The sequence below is a fragment of the Periplaneta americana genome, chromosome 10, assembly GCF_040183065.1.
Source record: "Periplaneta americana isolate PAMFEO1 chromosome 10, P.americana_PAMFEO1_priV1, whole genome shotgun sequence".
Taxonomy (NCBI): domain Eukaryota; kingdom Metazoa; phylum Arthropoda; class Insecta; order Blattodea; family Blattidae; genus Periplaneta; species Periplaneta americana.
The window spans coordinates 153,020,890-153,042,819 of NC_091126.1; the positions used below are offsets into that span (position 1 = coordinate 153,020,890).

Below are 21,930 nucleotides of genomic sequence, written 5' to 3' on the forward strand. Positions count from 1 at the left end.
ACATATCCAACACTATATTTTACAGTACAGTAGTGTAGACAGTGAGATTGTGAGATTGTATACAATATTCATCCAGAGAGAAATCGTATCAGTAAATGTTTTGTAAATGAAATAAATATCAGTCACTGTACCACTTTACCTTACACAAAGAATCTAGAATTGCATTCTCAGTGTATGATTTTAAAATAACATCCTTGTTTTTCATAATTTCACTACCCTGAATTTTAAACTTTGTGGCCAGCTCACGAATACTTAATCTCTCCTTCTCACTATGCTTTACAATATCCACTTTCTCTTTTAGTGACAAACGTTTACGTTTTTGTGACATTTTTAATGTGACTGTACTTCCGAACACTCAACTTGACAAACTAAGAAAGTACGGACTGCTCACGTACAGTATCACAACTAAGAACTGTGCTGCTTACCTTCAATAAAGTACAAGAACGTTCAAATGCACATAATGATAGTTGCAAAGAATTCCGTTAGAATTCCGTTTAATTTACAACCGTCTTTTTCTTTTTTTTTCCTTTCACATTGTCCGTTATTTGGAAGTTTTAATTGTTGTTGCGAGATACATTTTAGTGTCCGCGTCCGTTATTGAGAATGTCCGCTATTTGGAAGAATTGTATCATAAGGACCAATGTTATTTTGCAGGGGAATTTTAAAATGTCCGCTATTGAGAGGAGTCCGCTATTGGGAAGTGTCCGTTAAGGGAAGTTTCACTGTAAAATGACATTAATGACCATGTATATTTATTATACAGGGTGATTCACGAGGATTTACCTTCCCTTTTGGAGCTTATTTCCGAAGACATTCTGAGCAAAAAATTTCATATAAACATTTGTCCTATTCTCAATATTTTCAGAGTTATACTAATTTGAAGTTGTTTGTAAAATACTATTATTCTTGAGTTTTAAGGGTAGAAGAATATTAGGCCTACAGATAAAGAATAAACTATTCAGGAGTATCATTTCTTTAATTAGCAATTATTCTGAAGCTAAAAATGTGTTGTGAATTCCATGTGCTTCATACATATTTTTTTTAACTACAAAGTTTCATTTTATTATGTATTTATCAGAGCCATTGTTACAAATCACGCCATTCTTATAAATTGTTTAAGACAGTACATTAGGATGCATAATTAAACTCTAGGGTGCTATTCATAGACATTTCGCAGCACGCGCTACGAGCGTACTAAGCTAGCCCCGGCTATCCACTGGTTACTAGTACAGAATTCAAATCATAACCTGTCGCTAACACTGGTTTATGAATACGAAAAACGCTGATCATCCACCGAAAGCCCGCGCTAAAAATGTCTATGAATACGGCCCTTAAGATTAAAGTTCCTAAAGTCGTATGATTTGTAACAATTTGTATGGTAAGTGCGTAAGAATGATGCAATTTTTAATTAAAAATTGGAAAAACAAATTCTGTGCCAAGCAATCAACACCACATTTTTATCTTCAGAGCACTAGCCAATTAAAGAAATGACACTTCTGAATAGTTCAGTCTCTATTTGTAATATTTGTTTACCTAAACTAAAGAAAAAGGTATTTTACTAACAACTTCAAATTAGTGTTAACTCTGAAAATATCGAGATTAGGACAAATATTTATATGACTTTTTTGCTCAGAATATCTTCAAAAATAAGCTCCGTAAATTACTGTGAATCACTCTGTATTTAAAAAAAATAATTAATGTATCTTTAAGTCTGAGTCCTTGGAGGATAAAAAATGTCATAGCAAATGTAATTATAGTGGAAACTCTTAACTTCGACAGAAAACAAGTTCGACATTCTATAGTTCGACTGCTTACTTAGGAGAATTAGACACGCCCCTATAATAATAATGATAATAATAATAAAAATAATAATAATGTTTTATTTTCGCTGGCAGAGTTAAGGCCATAAGGCCTTCTCTTCCACTCAACCAGCCTTAATCAATACAATACATATTTAAATTACGAATATTTACACTACACTTAAAAGGTTTTCCAGCAGTATTCTTCAGTTAAGTTTTAACGACTAGTAGACTACATATTTAAGTTTAGATAAACCTATAAGATAAAGTAGTAACTTAACTTATGAGCTAATTTAATTCAGTCAATTGTAATTAATTTGAGATTTGAGATAGCTAGTAAAATGATGAAAATTAATTTAATATAAGCTTACTAGAACTATGTTACAGGGACAAATATATAAAATGCGAATATTAACGTAATTGCCATTAGAGGTTTTGTAAATATGTTTAGAGAAATTAACCCTATACGGCCCCTACGGGCACTAAGAAATGGATTTACCATTTGAACGGGAATTGGTTCTGTATCTTGTAGCGATACTTTTGTTAATGGAAAACAGAATATTTTATTGATTAGGACATCCATATTTAATCACTGATTTTAAATTAATGAACTCTTCTTTTTGTATTTGAGAATTGTGCCGTTTGTGAGACGGAACTGTCGAAAACCCACTGTGGTACTAGAAGCGCATACACAAGTCTCGGGACGGGCAGGAAATGCAAGTACAGTACTGTATTCGTTGATGGATAACCAATAAGAATTTGTATTCATTTCACCTGCCACACCCACTACCCTTATTGGACTGAACTTTCAATTCTGTTCAGTCGAACTTAAGGAAGTCCACTGTATGTAGTGCGTCTATGTCAAACATTAAGATAGTAATAACTTTATATTGAATAAAACACATTTAAACAAGATGAAAGAATTCCAAGTGCTTCCAGCTCTCTATGTTCTGTTAAACTGATTCCTAGTCGTTTGAAAATTATCTCATGTATTCAAACTTTATTTATACGAAATTCTGAGTTGTGTGTAATTAAATTATTCCCTTTCAGTTACACACAATCCAGGTTTTACTGCAGTGAAGTGCAAGAAAATAGAGTTTAAATTCAGACTAATGAAATTGAAATGTTATTTGTAATTTGCCCCAGATACTGCAGCTTTCAGCAGTAATCAATTCTCCATTGTTATCTTATTATCAGCGGCATGTGCCTGAGTTTCAGCTAAACACGTACATATAACATTCGTGTTCGTTTGCGATGTCAGTTTTGTCACATTCTTCGTTATTCCAGAGTCAACTTTTTAATAATAATAATAATAATAATATGTTTGTAACCGAATGATTTTATTATATATTTATTAATTTGTCATACAGAATAATATCTGTAATATTGACAATATTTGAGGAGAACAATTCGCTCCGGCGCCGGGGATCGAACCCGGGTCCTTGGTTCTACGTACCAAGCGCTCTGACCACTGAGCTACAATGGCAGTTGACATTGGACATATACGTCAACATATAGGCCTATGCCTAACTTGGAGTCAGGCCACAAAGGGAAACATTGAAGGAGAGGGGTTCGGCACGGTGTTGTGGATTGAATTCGGCGTAGCTCAGTGGTCAGAGCGCTTGGTACGGAGAACCAAGAACCCGGGTTCGATCCCCGGTGCCGGAGCGAATTTTTCTCCTCAAATATTAATTGTCGAATGATTTTAATTTTAGGAAACACTATTTATTACCAGTAATCAGTAATCGCTCAACAGTTAAAAATATAAATGACATTCGGGAGAAAATTAAACGCAGAACAAATATGGGAAATACCTGTTATACGGTTGAGAAGCTTTTGTCATCTAGTCTGCTGTCAAAAAATCTGAAGTTAGAATTTATAAAACAGTTATATTATCGGTTCTGTATGATTGTGAAACTTGAACTCTCATTTTGAGAGAGAAACAGACACCAAGGGTGTTTGGGAATAAGTTTCTTAGGAAAATATTTGGGGCTAAGAGGGATGAAGTTACAGGAGAATGGAGAAAGTTACACAACGCAGAACTGCACGCATTGTTTTCTTCACCTGACATAATTAGGAACATTAAATCCAGACGTTTGAGATGGGCAGGGCATGTGGCACGTATGGGGTAATCCAGAAATGCATATAGAGTGTTAGTTGGGAGGCCGGAGGGTAAAAGACCTTTGGGGAGGCCGAAACTTAGATGGGAGGATAATATTAAAATGGATTTGAGGGAGGTGGGATATGACGATAGAGACTGGATTAATCTTGCACAGGATAGTGACCGATGGCGGGCTTATGTGAGGGCGGCAATGAACCTGCGGGTTCCTCAAAAATCATTTGTAAGTAAGTAAATCAGTAATTACTAGACAACATAATTTCTGTTCGAACAGTACACTTGCAACTTTTCATCCATTTACCGATGCGGTAGGTGGTTTCTGTATGTCACTAAAAACATGCTTTATTATTATTATTATTATTATTATTATTATTATTATTATTATTGTTATTATTACGTGTAGTTACTGCGTTTGTGGCTCAAACACTATCGCACTTTTCATCCATCAAGACGGCCCGGGTACGATTCCGGGACTGGTAGTGATGGAATTTGAATGGTAGTGCTGGGAGCAGATCTAAAGTTCACTATTTTCATTATGAAAGACGGAAAGAAGAAATAACAGATTCAAAAGAATTGTTTAGAATACAATTTTATTCAAATATGTCTGATACTGCATTAAATTTCATTAATCAAATATTTGGAATTCTGAATGAATGTAATATACTTAAATGTCTTTTTTTTATTATTCAGAGATATGATCGAAGATGAAATTAAAAAAAATGTTCTAATTTACAAGTTTCCCTTCACATTAATAAAGAAAGCGTAAATATTAAATATATAGATAGTACTGAAGTCTTCAATGACGTTATGCCATACAGAACTTTGCACACTGGCATTGCGGAAACTGACCCATTAAGAAATCCTGACATTTATTGCAAAAAATAACGTGATGTCATCATTTCCCAATCTGTTTATAGCTATGAGAATTTTTGTCACAGTACCAGTTAGTGCAGCATCAGACGAAGAGTTTTTCGCAAAAAATAACCTGATATCATTTCCCAATCTGTTTATAGCTATTAGAATTTTTCTCACATTACCAGTTAGTCAGCATCAGGCGAAAAGAGTTTTTCGCAACCCAAAGACACAAAGACTCGGTTAAGAAAATCAATGATTCGGAAAAGGTTTAATTATCTAGGATTGTTAGCTATAGAAATGGAATTGTGTGAGAAATTACGATTGTCCGATGTTACGGATGAATTGGAAAGAAAAAGGCAAGGAGAGCTTTTCTAACTTAATACAGGGTTGTTTCCGATCTCTGGAAACGAAATTTGAATGACGCCATGTGCGTCAAGGGTCACACGACAGCTGAAATGTGGCGAGAGGTGACAGACCAGTAGTGGATGATTTCATAGTCAAGAGTGCACGGTGTCTCACAGCAGCAATGACCAAGAAAATCGAGCCTTTTATGGAGGGGTATATTGCAATTCTTTTCAATGCCAATTTAGTGAAAATAAAAGAAGCCTGCAAAAACGTGGTTTCGTTATTTCCAACAAAGGCATCTGTATACCTAATAAGACTGGCAAAGCTCGGATGGGATTAATTCCAGAGGAGAAAAGGCAAGGAAATCCACCCCCCGCCACGAGCCGCACCCCCGAAATGTTACATATTAATCCCATGCGAGTTTTACCAGTCTTATTAGGTACACAGAAGATGTCTTTCTTGGAAATAACGAAACCCTGTTTTTGGCAGGCTTCTTTTATTTTCACTGAACTGTGCTTGCCATTGGAAAGTGCCGTAATGTATCTCTTCCAAAAAGTCTCGATTTTCTAGGGCATAGCTGTTGTGAGACACCGTGCACTCTATGAAATCACTCACTACTGGTCTGTCACCTCTCACCAGAGTTCAGCTGTCGTATGACTACTAACGCACATGACGTCATTCAAAATTCGTTTCCAGAAATTGGAAACAACCCTCTGTAGATAACATTTGCATCTGTTTGATACTTTTTACATTTCCATTTTTATAAAATTAAAACGAGTACTGTATAACAGGCCTGCACAAGGTTTGCGCTCTCCGAGCCGGCTCACAGCTCATGAGCGGAATGCAGATATTAGCTGCGCTCTCTGTATAAGGGTAGACTGTTGGTGATCTCGTACAAAATATACACAAAAGGAAGTATTATTACGAGTGTTTATGAAATGAATTCCCGTTCAGTGTTTGCAAAACTATCTTGGACTATTATTAATTAATAAATATTAATTTTACAGAAATAATAGAAATTCTATAGCTACTTAAATGTACAATATCATTTTGTTATATTTTTATTTATCAGTACATGAAAACGAGGTTTTATGCTGTTGGCAGCTGAAAGGAGCAGTAACCTACTGATCGTAATGAAACATCAGTTACAGATGTTCGAGGTCTGCCTTTATTGAAGTTGATTATATAGAAAACAGTTGCTCACAAATATAAATGTTGAGCCAAGCATAGCAATCATTTTCACAGCCGTCCACACCGCGTCTAGCAGCGAAACCAGGTGGCCCGGGTTCGATTCCCTGTCGGGGTAAGTTACCTGGTTGAAGTTTTTTCCGGGGTTTTCCCTCAACTCAATATGAGCAAATGCTGGGTAACTTTCGGTGTTGGACCCCGGACTCATTTCACCGGCATTGTCACCTTCATCTTATTCAGACCCTAAATAACCTAAGATGTTGATAAAGCGTCGTAAAATAACCTACTAAAATAATAAAAAAATTCACAGTCAGCCTGTGTAGTCGTGGATATTATTGCTAATGTTTAGTCTTGTAAAACTCAACCAGGCTAGTAGTATTATTCAAACGATCTTTAGCCCTTAGGCCACATTGAAGAGCAATAAGTTCGAGCTGTAAATCGTTAAATGTTAAATGTTTTGTTCCGTCTTTTAGATTCCTCCATACTGTACTGTAGCAGTAGGTAAGCAACGTGAAACAGTTACTGAGAATAGGCCTACACACTGCACTCCACTAGATAACTGAGTGGTCGTTTCCCTCTCCTCTACCTATAGCAAGTCTATGTCATTCTTACGTATCTTCCTCTCCGTTTCGGCGAGCGGTAAACACGGCTCTCCCGCTCCGAAGGAGCGCGCGCGCTCGTTGAGCGCTGTTTGTGCAGGTATGCTGTATAGCATAAAATATCTTATGGATTTTCTTTTGTAAACTGCATGGTACTGCCACAAATCCATACTAATAGTCTTGCATGGGGTGGGTTAGTTTGTTAATTTACTCGCGATCTGCATCGTTAAGGGCAGCCAGTTTTTCTCTAGCACGCGTTGTCCAACAGTCCTAAACCGGGCCTGATTAAATGTAATTTTGCCAGCATCTATGCATAATTGAAGAGGTGGATTCCAAACTGGCCTAAGTCCAAATGACAAGTTACGAGAGAAATGTCGAAAACTGATAAAATGAATTTGACTCTCATAGATCCGTTCGAAAAAACATCATCATCATCAGCGTTCAAGTGTTACACCCCGGTGGATCTGTTACGGTCTCTTGCCAGCGTTTCCTAGGTCTTCCTAAATTTCTTCGACCTCTTGGGACATACGACAAAATCTGCCTGTGCCATCTAGAGCGATCCATCCTCTTGACATGTGTCTGCCACCGAAGCCTGTATTGCTGCAGATAATGGACAGTAGTCAATTTTTAATTCCTTTAGAATATCTACGTTCCGATGATGGTCGAGAAGAGAGTATCCAGCAGTTTTTCGCATGAATCTCATTTCGGCAGTTGTTTTAGCCGTCTTTCGTCGCATTTTCTTAGTGCCCATGCTTCACTGCCATAAAGCAAACTTTGTCGTGCGAGAGTTTTGTAGATTTTCAGCCTTGTGTGTCTTTGTACTTGGGAAGGTTTCAATATACTGTTGATGGTTTCAACAAATTTTAAAAATTTTGAGATTTTGTTGTCTATATATCAGTGATGTATGATAGATTATAACCTAAACATTTCAGTGAATTCACACGTTCTATTAATGTGTCATTTATAATGATTTTGGATGGAACTGGATCTTTTCCTAAAAAGGCCATGTTTTTGGTTTTTTCGGTTGATATTTCCGTATTAAATTTTTGAAAAAAAAAAAAAAAACATGTAGACACTAAGTCAAGAATTAGGACAGTCTGTTAACTAAACTCGCACAATATTAAAGATTTTATTAATTTGTCCTACAGAATAGTTTCTGTAATATTGGCAATTAATATTTGAGGAGAGAAATTCGCTCCGGCGCCGGGGATCGAACCCGGGTCCTTGGTTCTACGTACCAAGCGCTCTGACCACTGAGCTACGCCAAATTCAATCCACAGCACCGGACCGAACTCTCCTCCTTCGATGTTTCCCTTTGTGGCCCGACTCCAAGTTAGGCATATACGTTGACGTTTTATGTCCAAGTCAACTGTCATTATACAAAGGGCGCAGTCAACTGAGTAACTGTTTGGTCGGGATTCCGCAGTTAAGTACACAGTAATCAGGACAGAAATATGCGCTGCTAGCTGTGAGAATATTAAGGATTTTATTACTTTTTCCTGCAGAATAATATCTGTAATATTGACAATTAATAGCGTAGCTCAGTGGTCAGAGCGCTTGGTACGTAGAACCAAGGACCCGCGTTCGATCTCCGGCGCCGGAGCGAAATTTTCTCCTCAAATATAAACTCGCACAGTTATATACAGACTTGAAGAGGAGAAGTTAAAACGTGAATAAACCAAGTTAAAAAAAAAATTCAGTTACGTACAAACCAGAACTACGTAAAACCTCAGCTTTTACTGTAATTCTGATTATAGTTACTCTTACTATGCAATGTAGAGTCCTTGACTCATTGATAGTGTTATCCCCTCCCGGAAATGAAAGAGAAGCGAAGGTCGAAGTTCTTGAAGCACCATATGTGACGTAGGCATCGTCATCAAGTGCTCTTGAAGTTCTATGAAAGAAATGATTCAGTTTTTTTTTTATTGAAAAAGGAAATAAAACGCTTGGCCATTAATCCAAGAGCATGAGAGTGCGTGCTAGGAGATGCCGCAGCCGTAGCGGAAATTTTCTGGACGGCAAATATGGATTTGCTCACTGCTCGATATGAAGTCACGTATTCAAGGTCAAGTGCGGCGTGCTGCGAATCGATAATTCGACAAGTAACGCTTGTGACTATCGATCACGTCGGTCTTAACTACCGCGATTATAGCATTAAAACCCTACTCTTTAAGTTACTCCTAACGGAGACGTTAGCATTTCTGATAGTAGTAAATTAAGATAACCTCCTCGGAGACCTAATGACACAATCGTGCAATAAGCACTGAAACCGGAGTGCTAAAAGCAAACCTGTAATATTTATCAGTTTTCTTGCACATACTAAACTGCATCAGTGTTAAAGTGAAAACGTAGGTTGAGGGAACTTGTACAGAAAGAGAAAAGAAACAGATCTCCACTCTTCCTCAGACATCCTCATCCCTCTTCATAGTGATGGAGATAGACACCAAGGTTGCAAAATCTCCTAGGTAGCTTAATAGTTTTTTCAGAAGAAAGAATGTATGTATGTATGTATGTATATATATAATTTTATTTGGTTTCACATTTATATCGTATTTTAGTATAAATTTCGCATTTTATCACATAAGCAAAATTAATTGTATTGTGGGTCCCTATCACCACGGCATGGCGCGTCCTCAGGTTGCGGATCGAGGAGACGGCCTCCAGATATGGAGGGTAGCTGTGAATATATTGAATAAGCAGTCGCGGACAACCGATGAAGGGTGGTCCTCCAGCTTGGGGGTTGGGCGAAGGGCTAACAACACATCACCGTAAAAAAAACAGCCTGTTACGAAACCTTCAAATAAGCCTCGGAATGGGACTGATTCTCTGGCACGACCACAGCAAAGGAATAAGGTTTTGAGATTTGGTACTTGCAATGTTACATGGGCAGGGCATGTAGCACGTATGGGCGAATCCAGAAATGCATATAGAGTGTTAGTTGGGAGATCGGAGGGAAAAAGACCGAGGCCGAGACGTAGATGGGAAGATAATATTAAAATGGATTTGAGGGAGGTGGGATATGATGATAGAGACTGGATTAATCTTGCCGGTGAAATGAGTCCGGGGTCCAACACCGAAAGTTACCCAGCATTTGCTCGTATTGGATTGAGGGGAAAATCCCGGAAAAAAAAAACCTCAACCAGATAACTTGCCCCGACCGGGATCCGAACCCGGGCCACCTGGTTTCGCGGCCAGACGCGCTGACCGTTATTCCACAGGTGTGGACCCCTAGTTGTATGTATGTATGTATGTATGTATGTATGTATGTATGTATGTATGTATGTATGTATTTACACTGCAAGTGGGCAAGCACCCGGTGGCAGTGGTATACACAATACAATTACAATACAATAAGAATACACAATACAATTTAACACAATAATTACAATTAATAATAATACATAAAATAACCTAATTGATAAGTGAACCTAATTTTACAATACAACCTACATATGTATAGGCCCTATATAAGTTTCATATTGGTACTTTCACTTTACTCTCATCTCACTCACTGTAGTGGCACTATGACGCATGTCACTGACACTTTAGGACACATTTCACTGACACTATAGAACACATTTCATTGACACTATAAATTATCACTGATCGGAACTATTCACTGCACTGTAAAACCACAACTTCACTGACTCATCACACTTCACTGATACAACAGTTCAAATAAGACAAATAATTACACCCTTATGCATACTTATAAACAGAACTACATTTAAATTAAACATTTCTAGTCTAAAAGATCCTCTTACACGCTATATTTAAATAATTTACAATTCAAACCAAGGTAGTAACTCGTCAGGCTAAATAAATACATGTCACCTTAAAAAATTAAATTTTACATGTCACCTTAATTTTAATTTACACTTTATACACAACTTTTTAAGTTATTCTTGAATCTCCTTAAGGAAGGACAGCCCTCAGAGACCGCTGCAGGTAGGACATTCCAATCATTTATAGTTCTATTTAAAAATGATCATTTACCTACATCCGTTGAGAATTTACCTACATCTCTCAGCCTCTATGCATCCCAGCCGGCTCATACACGGAAAAATGCACGATCTAACTGGACAAAAATATTACATTAAAGTACCTTTTATAGGGATTATTTTTTCCCCCGTTCACTTTGTAGTTAATGATTCGTCTCTTTACTGTTACAAGTCTGTCTTCGTAATTAAGCTGGGAAAAGGAACTGTCCAGTAACTGTTTCACTTTGTATGACTCCGACATTGAATATTTATCTAAGAAGAATCTAACTATACACATTATTAAAGAAAAATATTAGAAATACATTTCCCGATTGCCACTATAATAAAGAAAACAGCACAAGCTTCAACGGTTGCAACAGCAGGCTTTTTAGAGTCTATACAAAACTAGAAAGGTATTGACAGTTCAGCGGCTTCAAGGCGTCACCATGGCAACCGCTCAAACCAGCCAACCACAGTCCATAGTGACAGGTCGGTGTTGCCGACTCTTTCACAGCCAGCACGTGGTAGACAGCTGTTTTGTTCGGAAGAGTTTTTAATCTACGTTACTGTGTCACAGAAAGTGTTGATGTTCTGTCGTGGCTGTTTTCGTAGTTATTGCGGCTGCATGTGTATTTATATTATTAACTGCGTTTAAAATAGATGCAAATTTCGCTACGAAATGTGGAATCTTTCACGCCAGTGTTCCTTACACTGTCGTAAAGAATTTAGGTTTTAAATGTAAAAAAAAAAGTATGTGGCCGCAAGATATTAATGAGAGAACTGATACTATTTTTTTTTTTTTTGTTTCTTATCATTCCTCATGTTTCTGTAAACAAACTTATACAGGGACATCATTTTATTTTCACTAACATTTTTAATATCAACCTGGCTATATCTTTCGATTAAAGGTCTAGAACCGGAAACACCGCTTGCTCCCACTTCCAAGACTGGAGTTCGATGATACTGGCGTAAAATACAAACAAATCACTTTACTAGACATAGGAGGGAAGAAAAGTAGTTCATCCATTTATGTAAACTAGGAAATATTGCAATTTTGAGTTTGATAATTTTCATTAGGTTTTTGTTTAATCAAAATAAAGTAGTGTATTAACACTTAGTGTTTTTACTCACGAATTGAGCTATTCATTCGGACGTATTAATTATGCAGTGTATATTGTACTGTTACAGCACATTAGCGTACAATATAGAGAATGAAGTTGAATTGAAAAATAATCATAATATGGATATTTAAACACATTTTTTAAAATGGTGGCCGTTCATTTCGATACAGGCTTCAGTTCTTTTGTGCATATTATCGCACTATAGACTACTGTACCTAATTCCAATTACCAGTTTCGTTCTTCGTAACTCATATTCGAGTAACTCATGTTGAAATAATTCTATACCTACTCTATAAAAGAATACCTTACGTACTGTAAATTTAATCTTCATTTCTGCCCGATCCGAAAAGATAAAACTACTCAGAAATCTTATCTACTGTCCGTTCAAGTGGTTTTGTCGCAGGGTCGTAGAAAAGGGGGGAAATCACGTGACAGTTAATTATTTAACGCGGCCCTTTTATTTAAACAGTTATTTTAAACAGTTGTATAATATTACGTAGGCGTCCAATTTCTAACAGAAATTAATGTTTTGAGAAAAGAGCTAAGACAGCCCAGCTACTAGACTTTACAGAGGGACGAACAGAAGCAGGTGGGGGAAACCGGGATGCTACGTAGGCAAACGGACGACAGTACCTGTGCGAAAATATGATTCAATATTGAAAGCTCTTTCGTCACTGGAAAACGCGAACATATTTCTGGAACGTACTATACTCACTAACTCAGTACTGCATACTCGGCCTCGGTTCTCTGTGGAGAACGGTTGGAAGTTTACTAGTAGAGGAGTGGGAGTGAAGTACATTCAAGAACTCAGGTGCAATAAAAATTGAAGTAAAAATAAAATGATGTCCCTGTACTTAAACCTCAGAAAGTCAACGTATTACCTGCGTGAATTTTTAAAATCACTATCCATATTTTGAGTAACGTAACTCCATTTAGCGATATGAATACGAAGGGATTAATTTATTATCCACCATGTACGATTCGATATGTGTCAGAAAAGAACAATTGAGGACGTTGTTGCCCTTAGGCCGTTTTCCCGGAGAATGCATAAATCGATTCTCCGTAGTTTCTTTGTTATACCCACAAAGTTTCGTTGAGAAATGTTGAACAGTAATGCTGATAAACCTGTTTATTTTAATATATTTTATATGCCCTGCGCTGTTTTTAAAAATTTCAACTCTATCTCAGAACAGCATTTTGGAGTATGGTTCCTTATTGCAGCTACGTCCTCAATTGTTTGTACACTTCTTAAGTCTGATTAGTGAAATATGTTACTAGTCAGCGACGTATGCAATGGAAGGGGAAAGGAACTGTCCACCCTACCACATTATCTCCTAACTTAGTTGCCTTATTGATGTCACTTATGAATAGATCCCGGATGTTTGTCAAAATGTCCTTTTTACTGCGTGGAAGTAAATCATAATTTTCATTGATATAAATGTGATTTGGAGTAAATCAAAGTGATAGGGCCAATTTTTATTTTGCGTATTTTGCCTTTTTAATACTAATTCAATAATAAATGTATTTTTTGTTCATTTTGAAACAATATTTCTTGTTTACTTGCAATTTTCTAATTAATTGTAATGTAATGTATATGAAATTAATAGAGGCCTATATGAAACAACTTTGAGATCAAGTGTGCAATCTCAAGTAAAAATATATTAACGTTATGTTTTATGTTTCTTAGAAATGCAAATTTATTTGAGAATTGTTTTTTTTTTCTGTTTATATAACCATAGGTAATATTATATAATAGAACCAGAACATTTTGATAACTAAGATACTGTTCTGTTTTGATATTTTTGTCTTATTTAAACATGTTTAATGTTATTTATTTCAATGATGCATCTTATTCAAAGTTACAAAATCATTCCACGCCGACCAAATGCTATTTCGAGAATAATGAGCGAGACTCGAAGCGCACGAGAATGATGAGACGAGACTCGAAAGACAAATGCAACGAACACAGCGAGCGAGAGCGGCAGATAGTTTTGTTCATCTCTACCATTTACCTATTAATTATTTTATTTTTAGAGCCAGATTATAATGGAATAATCATGTATTATATCAATAATATAATTATTTTCCATACAATATACCTTTCACTGTTTTCAAGATGTCGCCAAATTTATACTGCCAAGGCCTGTAGATCAAGATGGCCGTGGGTAAGACTGCTATGTTTTGGAGCACAAAATTTGAGAAGTAGCAAAGAAACGGGAATGTTATACTCTCCTGTTGAATGTTTCACTGACTACATACAATAAAACCTTATAAATAATTTATGAGTTAGTTCCTTCTTTGAACCTTTTTATGAGCATGACTGACTTCCGAAGTCTAAATCTGAATCTAATCCGGATGTGGCAGCTTAATCAGAGCGTGATTTATTTGGTTACTAAGCTTTATATATCCAAAAAAAATCTACTAAAACATTACGTTGTCTCATTTACAACGTAAAACAGAAAGCTACCTATGTAACTCGGCAACATTTCTTCCAGGGTCTGTTAACCCTGAAAAGCTACTGTGTTCTTAGGAATTAAGAGTAAGTGCATTTCGAACTGGCGGATCAAGGTCACGTAAAACGTACAAACAACGCCAGTCGCTGAATTGAAAACTGTGAACTGAATCGCTGGTAATCTCGGCTGTCCCAGCTGACTGTAGTTGAAGAGAATGGTTCAGGAATTGGATAAATACAGTCCGGATCAGCTTATTTAATACTCAAAGGGTGAAACCTAACCATTTTCTCACTATTATTAAATATGTTAGTGGATTATAGTGATTTTCTAGCTCTGAGGTTGAATTTTCTTTTACCAACTTCGTTTCGAATTTCGGGTACTGACAAAAACTGTAACTGGCAGTTATTTTCTAACTTATGTTGGCAGCAATGATTTCGGTTTACAGTAAAACAAACTGACGAAAATGCAAGTAAGTAAATACATTTTTAGGTTAGGTCTCATGATTCGTAAACTCTTTAGTCAAAGCAATAAATTTCATGTTGCCTGACAAAATAAATTGTAATATTAGACCATACTAATCCTAATTACCAACATAATATGCGAGAAGTCCAGGAGAAAAATATATTATTTCATAAATAAATTATTGAACCATTTAGGAAACACCTCTCAACATAAAGATGAGAAGTGGTAAATAAGCACGACATTGTTATTGTTAACACTATATTATTATTATTATTATTATTATTATTATTATTATTATTATATTACGATGCGCATCCAGAAAGTAAGTTTCCCGATTTTTTCCCCTTGAAAGTAAACGTAATTAGCAGTGTCAATTGCGCATGCGTAACAGATCTATGACGTAGGCTATCAATCATACGCCAGCCGGACAGGTCCCGCCTGGTGCCAATAGCGTGGCAGCAGTGGTCCGAAATGGAAGCTCTTATTCCTTCTCCCGCCGCCTGCGAGGTTCGGTCGGTGATAAAGTTCTTTAATGCACAAAGCATTGCGCCAATTGAAATTCATCGGGAGCTCTGTCAGGTCTATGGGCCGAACATCATGAGTAAGCGGATGGTGCGTCGCTGGTGTAGGCAGTTTTCCGAAGGTCGTCAAAGTGTCCATGATGAAGAGCGCAGTGAGCGACCGTCCCTCATCAATGATGATCGTGTTGAGCTGGTGCGGCAGTGCATCATGGAGAACCGTCGCTTCAAGATTACGGAGCTGAGCAGCCATTTTCCGCAGATATCGCGATCCTTGTTGCATGAGATTGTCACTAAGCACCTGCTGTTCAAAAAAGTGTGTGCCAGGTGGGTGCCGAAAAAACCTGACACTCGAACACAAAATGCAACTTTTAGGAGCAGCACTGACATTTCTGCAACGGTATCACGATGACGGCGACGAGTTCCTCGACAGGATCGTCACGGGCGATGAGACTTGGATTTCGCACTTCACCCCGGAAACCAAGCAGCAGTCAATGCATTGGCAGCATAGTGGATCTCCGGTCAGGACGAAATTCAAACAGACGCTGTCGGTACGGAAAGTGATGTGCACGGTGTTCTGGGACAGGAAGGGCATTCTGCTCATTGACTTCCTTCCAAGAGGTGAAACAGTGAACGCTGACCGTTACTGTGAAACACTGCGAAAATTGCGACGTGCCATTCAAAACAAGAGGCGTGGAATGATTACTGCAGGTGTTGTGCTCCTCCATGACAATGCTCGTCCACATACGGCTCGGCGCACAGCAGCTGTTTTGACGGAATTTGGCTGGGAGTTGTTTGATCACCCACCCTACAGTCCTGATCTTGCTCCCAGCGATTTTCACGTTTTCTTGCACCTCAAGAAATTCCTGTCCTCCGGTGAGCGTTTTGGCAACGACGAAGAGCTGAAGATGTCTGTCACACGCTGGTTCCATTCACAGGCGGCAGAGTTCTACGACAGAGGGATACAAAAGTTGATCCCACGATACAAGTGTCTCAATTCTGATGGTGGCTATGTTGAAAAATAGCTGAAACATTGCTGTACCTGTTGCCAATAAATGTTTTCCTGAAAGTCTGTGTGTTTTTTATAGGGAAACTTACTTTCTGGATGCGCCTCGTATTATTATTATTATTATTTCAGTTCGTAGCATTGTGATTTTACCCTCTTTGGTGATATGTGGTATTAATTGGCAACACTGAAGAGAGGGCCAAATTAGACTTTTAGGGTGCTATTCATAGACACTTCGCAGCACGCGCTACGAGCGTACTAAGCTAGCCCCGACTATCCACTGGTTACTTATACAGAATTCAAATCATATCCAATCGCTAACACTGGTTTATGAATACGAAAAATGCTGATCATCCACCGGAAGCCCGCGCTAAAAATGTCTATGAATACGACCCTTTGGAACTGTTCTTATGTTATCCTCACTGTACACGTAGAAAATGCAGTCCATTGCTTGACCTTGGGCCGCCATTTCGAAATGCGTTGACAATAGTTTGTGGTGCGAGGCTCTCTGAAAAACTGAAGACAAGGTTGAGTCAATTTGGAAACCTGTTTCAGATAATCTTTTCCTTCAAGGTTAGACTGAACGTAGGTCGCATCTGTTCCGTTTAAAGTAACCAACAGATAAAGTTTATTTAAATATAAGTTATTCGAATTTCCGTTAGATTAGCTGCGAGAATAAATTTCTTGTTCATGGCTAAGGTAAAGTATAACGTGTGATATGTTCAACGGCAGTACACTGTCAGATAAACTATATTTCAAATTGAAAACGCGTGGTTTGTCAGTAGCGGCTGGTGTGCAAAATCTTCGGTGAGGCCTGTAGTAAGTAGTTTAAGCAGGCTCCTTCCATACAAAATGTTTATTATTGATGATACTTTATTATGATTGACATTATTACTATATTTTATTATTATTATTATTATTATTATTATTAATGAAAAGTAATATATCAATCTTCAAATAAGTTGCTATGATGTGAGTTGATTTCATTAGGCTTAACTATTTAATTTTTATAAAGCAACGAATATTATGCTCAACTGAAAAAGCATGTGTTGAAATTCCCCTGGAAATATTTTTCAGATCGCTAAAGTTTCAGTAGACACACCGCTCTCTCTTTTTTGTTTTTGTTTTGTTTTTTGACAGCAACAAGCACGACCAACAGAAAAGTTTATTTGGCACCACATTACCAAAGACCCATTTATGTTACACCAGGCTGCATTGAAAGCTCGCGTTTTAAGAGTATATTTCTGAAAAATTATCAATGATGGCTTAGGTCTGTCTTAATTTATAACTTTCCTTTCTTAAATATTATTTCCTATCGATAACGATAGTGTAACAATGAATGTATTACAATCATCATCATTATTTCTCGCATTTCTTACGATTTCTATTTTCCCGAAATACACAACCACAGTGGCCCACACGACAATTCACCACTGTTATTCTCATCCCAACAGACACTTGAGACCGGCATTGACAAAAGACCGGGTTCTGAATGGGAGAAGTGAAGGCTAATGTGTGGTGAATACCTGCTAGCCCACGAGCCCACAAGAAATGTGCCTCAGTTTCAGATTTCCGAGTGCAATCTTAAAACCCGTGGAAACATACGAAATGTAGAAGCCAGACTCGGCACGAGCGATCCTGGCCTCAGGAAAAAATTTTACTCCAAGACAGGTCTACATACATCACAAAGTTTTCTACTTCTACAACTCTATACGCTTCATTGAAGTAACTAATACAGAGACATCATTTTATTTTTACTTCAATTTTTATTGTACCTGACTTTTTAATGTACTTCACTCCCACCCCAAATACTAATGAAGTTCCAACTGTCCTACATACAGAATCAAGGCCGCATATAGTAAACAGCACTGAGTTAGTGAGTATAGTACGTTCCAGAAATATGTTCGCGTTTTCCAGTGACGAAGAGCTATCAGTATTGAATCATACTGTCCGTTTGCCTACGTCGCATCCCGATTTCACCCACCTGCTTCTGCTTACCCCTCTATAAAAGCTGGGCTGTCTTAGCTCTTTTCTGAAAACATTAATTTCTGTTAGGAATTGGACGTTTACGTAATATTATACAACTGTTTAAAATAACTTAAATAAAAGGGCCTCGTTAAATAATTAAATGTCACGTGATCTCCCTCCTTTCTACGCTCCTGGGGCATAACCACTTGTACGGACAGTAGGTAGCATTTCTGAGTAATTTTATCTTTTCCGATCGGGCAGAAGTGAAGATTGAATTTACAGTACGTAAGGTACTCTTTTATAGAGTAGGTACAGAATTATTTCAGCATGAGTTACTACATAGTACGAAGTATATGCAATAGTCTACAGTGCGACAATATGCACAAAAGAACTGAAGCCTGTATCGAAATGAACGGCCACAGTTTTAAAAAATGTGTTTAAATATCCATATTATTATTATTTTTCAATTTAACTTCATTCTCTATATTGTACGCTAATGTACTGTAGACAGTACAATATACACTGCATAATGAATACGTTCGCATGGATAACTCAGTTCGTGAGTAAAAACACGTATTCTTAATACCGTACTGTATTTTGATTAAACAAAAACCTAATAAAAATTATCTAATTCAAAATCGTGATATTTCCTAGTTTACGTAAATGGATGAACTACTTTTCTTCCCTCGTATGTCCACACCTGTGGAGTAACGGTCAGCGCGTCTGGCTGCGAAACCAGGTGGCCCGGGTTCGATTCCCGGTGGGGGCAAGTTACTTGGTTGAGGTTTTTTCCGGGGTTTTCCCTCAACCCAAGATGAGCAAATGCTGGGTAACTTTCGGTGCTGGAACCCGTACTCATTTCACCGGCATTATCACCTTCATCTCATTCAGACGCTAAATAACCTAAGCTGTTGATAAAGCGTCGTAAAATAACCTACTAAAATAAAATAAATCTTCCCTCCTATACCTAGTAAAGTAATTTGTGTTTTACGCCAGTATCATCGAACTACAGTCGTGGAAGGGGGTAGCAAACTGTGTTTCCGGTTCTCTACAGGTATAGCCAGGTTAATATTAAAAATGTTAGTAAAAATAAAATGATGTCCCTGTATAATATACTATATACGACTAAAAAGCACTAAAATTTTGAGTTTAAGGAAGTAAAGTGACTGAGGCCCGGCCTCACTTGCCTCAGCCAATCGGCCGTCACTGAGTTTCAGTATGTTAATGTGAAATAAAGAAAATCTGAAATTCATATCTGAATGGTGAGTGAATTTATCTTCCATATAGTAGTCCAGAATTGAAAATTACACCAATCTATATGGTGTACATGATCGGTTCAGGCATATCCATATATTTATTATCCGTGACGTGATACCCTATGAAGGATCAAGGGCGACCAACCGACAACTGGCCTCATGTCCACATGCCTCAAAATCATCCGAAGAGTACGGGGGGTAACGTGTAGTCCTCTCCAGCTGTTATAATTGGCTTTCGAAACCCTATTTCACTATTAACTCTGGCTTCCCATATTGACCACAATGGGTGATGGGTCTGGAGTAGAACCACTCACTTTCCCGAAGACAGCACCAGCATAATTTTAACTACTGCTGAAAATAAATGAATTGAGGGCACTGTTCAGTGTTAGTGGAATTAAACAAGAAAACGGGAGTGCCCCGAGAAAACCCTTTGCACCGTGTGATTTGTTTACCACAAATTCCATGAAGACTAGCCTTGGAATCGAACCTGAACTTTCTGGATGGAAACCAATCGTGCGAGCCACAGACGCGGAGAAGCGGTTTCGTACTTCCCCAACAGTCATTAACATTTCAGTGGCAGATATTGATCATCTAGACGAATATTTTCTGATGCCTATTTCAGGCCTTCAGAAAGTGCTAAGATCTCGGCAGATTTGGAATATTATCTGAACAATAAAAAGAATTGATAAGCAACCACGCGTCCAACCAACCAACAAAGCAAATACTTCACACATATTTTACCTAATAAGTTTGTCTTCTTTTGAACTTTAGTTTTAAAATAACTGATAAGCATAAGAACTGCAGTTTCACAAAGCAATAAAATTAGATATGGACAAGGTTAAGAACGACACCATTAGCAAGCCATGACTTTATCGCTACAAGGGCAACATTTATTACAAAGAACATTCTGGGATGCATAATGGGATGTAGAATGGTCATAAACCAATCTTTCACATAGTAAATACTTCAAAATGAAGAAGAAAATATACATAATAGCAGACGAATGTGCCCGAACGGTGGAAAATGTTTAAATGATGTGTTACATTCTACTTCCCTGCTTTAACAGCTCAGTATGGGCCTTGGTCTCCTCTACTGTACGCCTCCAATCATCCCTGTTTCTGAGGCGGTAGCAGACGTGTTGTATTAGTTACACTGCCACAATACAATGTAGGCCTGTTGTAACCAATATAGTATTTATGTTTGTACTTCAGGCGAAAGTTAATTTTTTTCTTTCCTCGGTCTGTATTGCAACAGCTCCAACTGATAGAGCTGCTCTGTAAACATTGTTTTATCCCAGCTATGGGGACTATCAGCAAAGTAGGGAGGGAACGTTCCTACTCACCCCACATTCGTTTGATTGACAGGCGAGGGGTAACGCAGTTGTTTTGCTAAGTCAAGTGCAGTGGTGGATTCGACACACCTTGCGCATCAGTAATTTCTCCGCTCTTATTTCTTGTTTCAAAACCTTTACAGTATTTTGTTCATAGGAAGTACACGTATCATACAATGATTATGACGGCCACCTACTGTCATTAGGCACATTATATATTTTTTAATTGGATAACTATTCCTTTATCATGTGCACAAAAAATTCTTGAACTGCCTTGTGATCGACAAAATAAAGTATTTCTTTTTTAAAAACAATAAAGAAAAGAGCAAAGCTCTATTGTCATTTAACTGCACAATATATTAAAAGATGCAATGCTCAACATAATAAATTGTTTCTTTTTAAAACCAATAAAGTAACTAAGCTCCATTGTCATTTAACTTGAAAATATATTAAACAAAATATAATGATCAACAAAATCAATTGTTTCTTTTTATAAATACTAAAGAAAGTAAAGCTAAGCTCCACTGTCATTTAACTTTAAAACATATTAAACAAAATATATGAGATATGAATAAAACGAAATACTACTGTAGGCCTATACTGCTGGTTTTCATTTTTTGTTGTTGATTGTCCTTGAAATTTATTGTTATTAATTAAAAAGGATATATTTGGCTCTAAAATAGAACAACTCAACTGTAATACTGAAACTAAATGCATATCTGTGATCCTAGACTTGAAGATACTTTTGGTCATATTCATTTTGAAAAGAAAAACAGCTCACAACAGTAAGTTGAGCCAAACATAGATACCATACGCATTGCAAATGTGCGCAGATTAGGGAATTGCTCCTCTGGTAGGTAATCCATTTTTTCCTAAACACTTTAGTGGCGTGCTCTTTTGCATCTCTATAGTGGCTCTGATGCTTGGGTAA

At 37.4% G+C, this 21,930-nt stretch overlaps 1 protein-coding gene and 1 non-coding gene across 2 annotated transcripts in view; both read left to right on the top strand.

Annotated features, from left to right (window-relative positions):
- Cerk (Ceramide kinase) overlaps positions 1-21,930 on the top strand; it is a 232,528-nt gene that overhangs the window by 130,293 nt on the left and 80,305 nt on the right. The window lies entirely within an intron of this gene.
- On the top strand, positions 3,395-3,467 carry TRNAP-CGG (transfer RNA proline (anticodon CGG)). Its single transcript has one exon. It is a non-coding gene; the product is annotated as a tRNA-Pro (tRNA).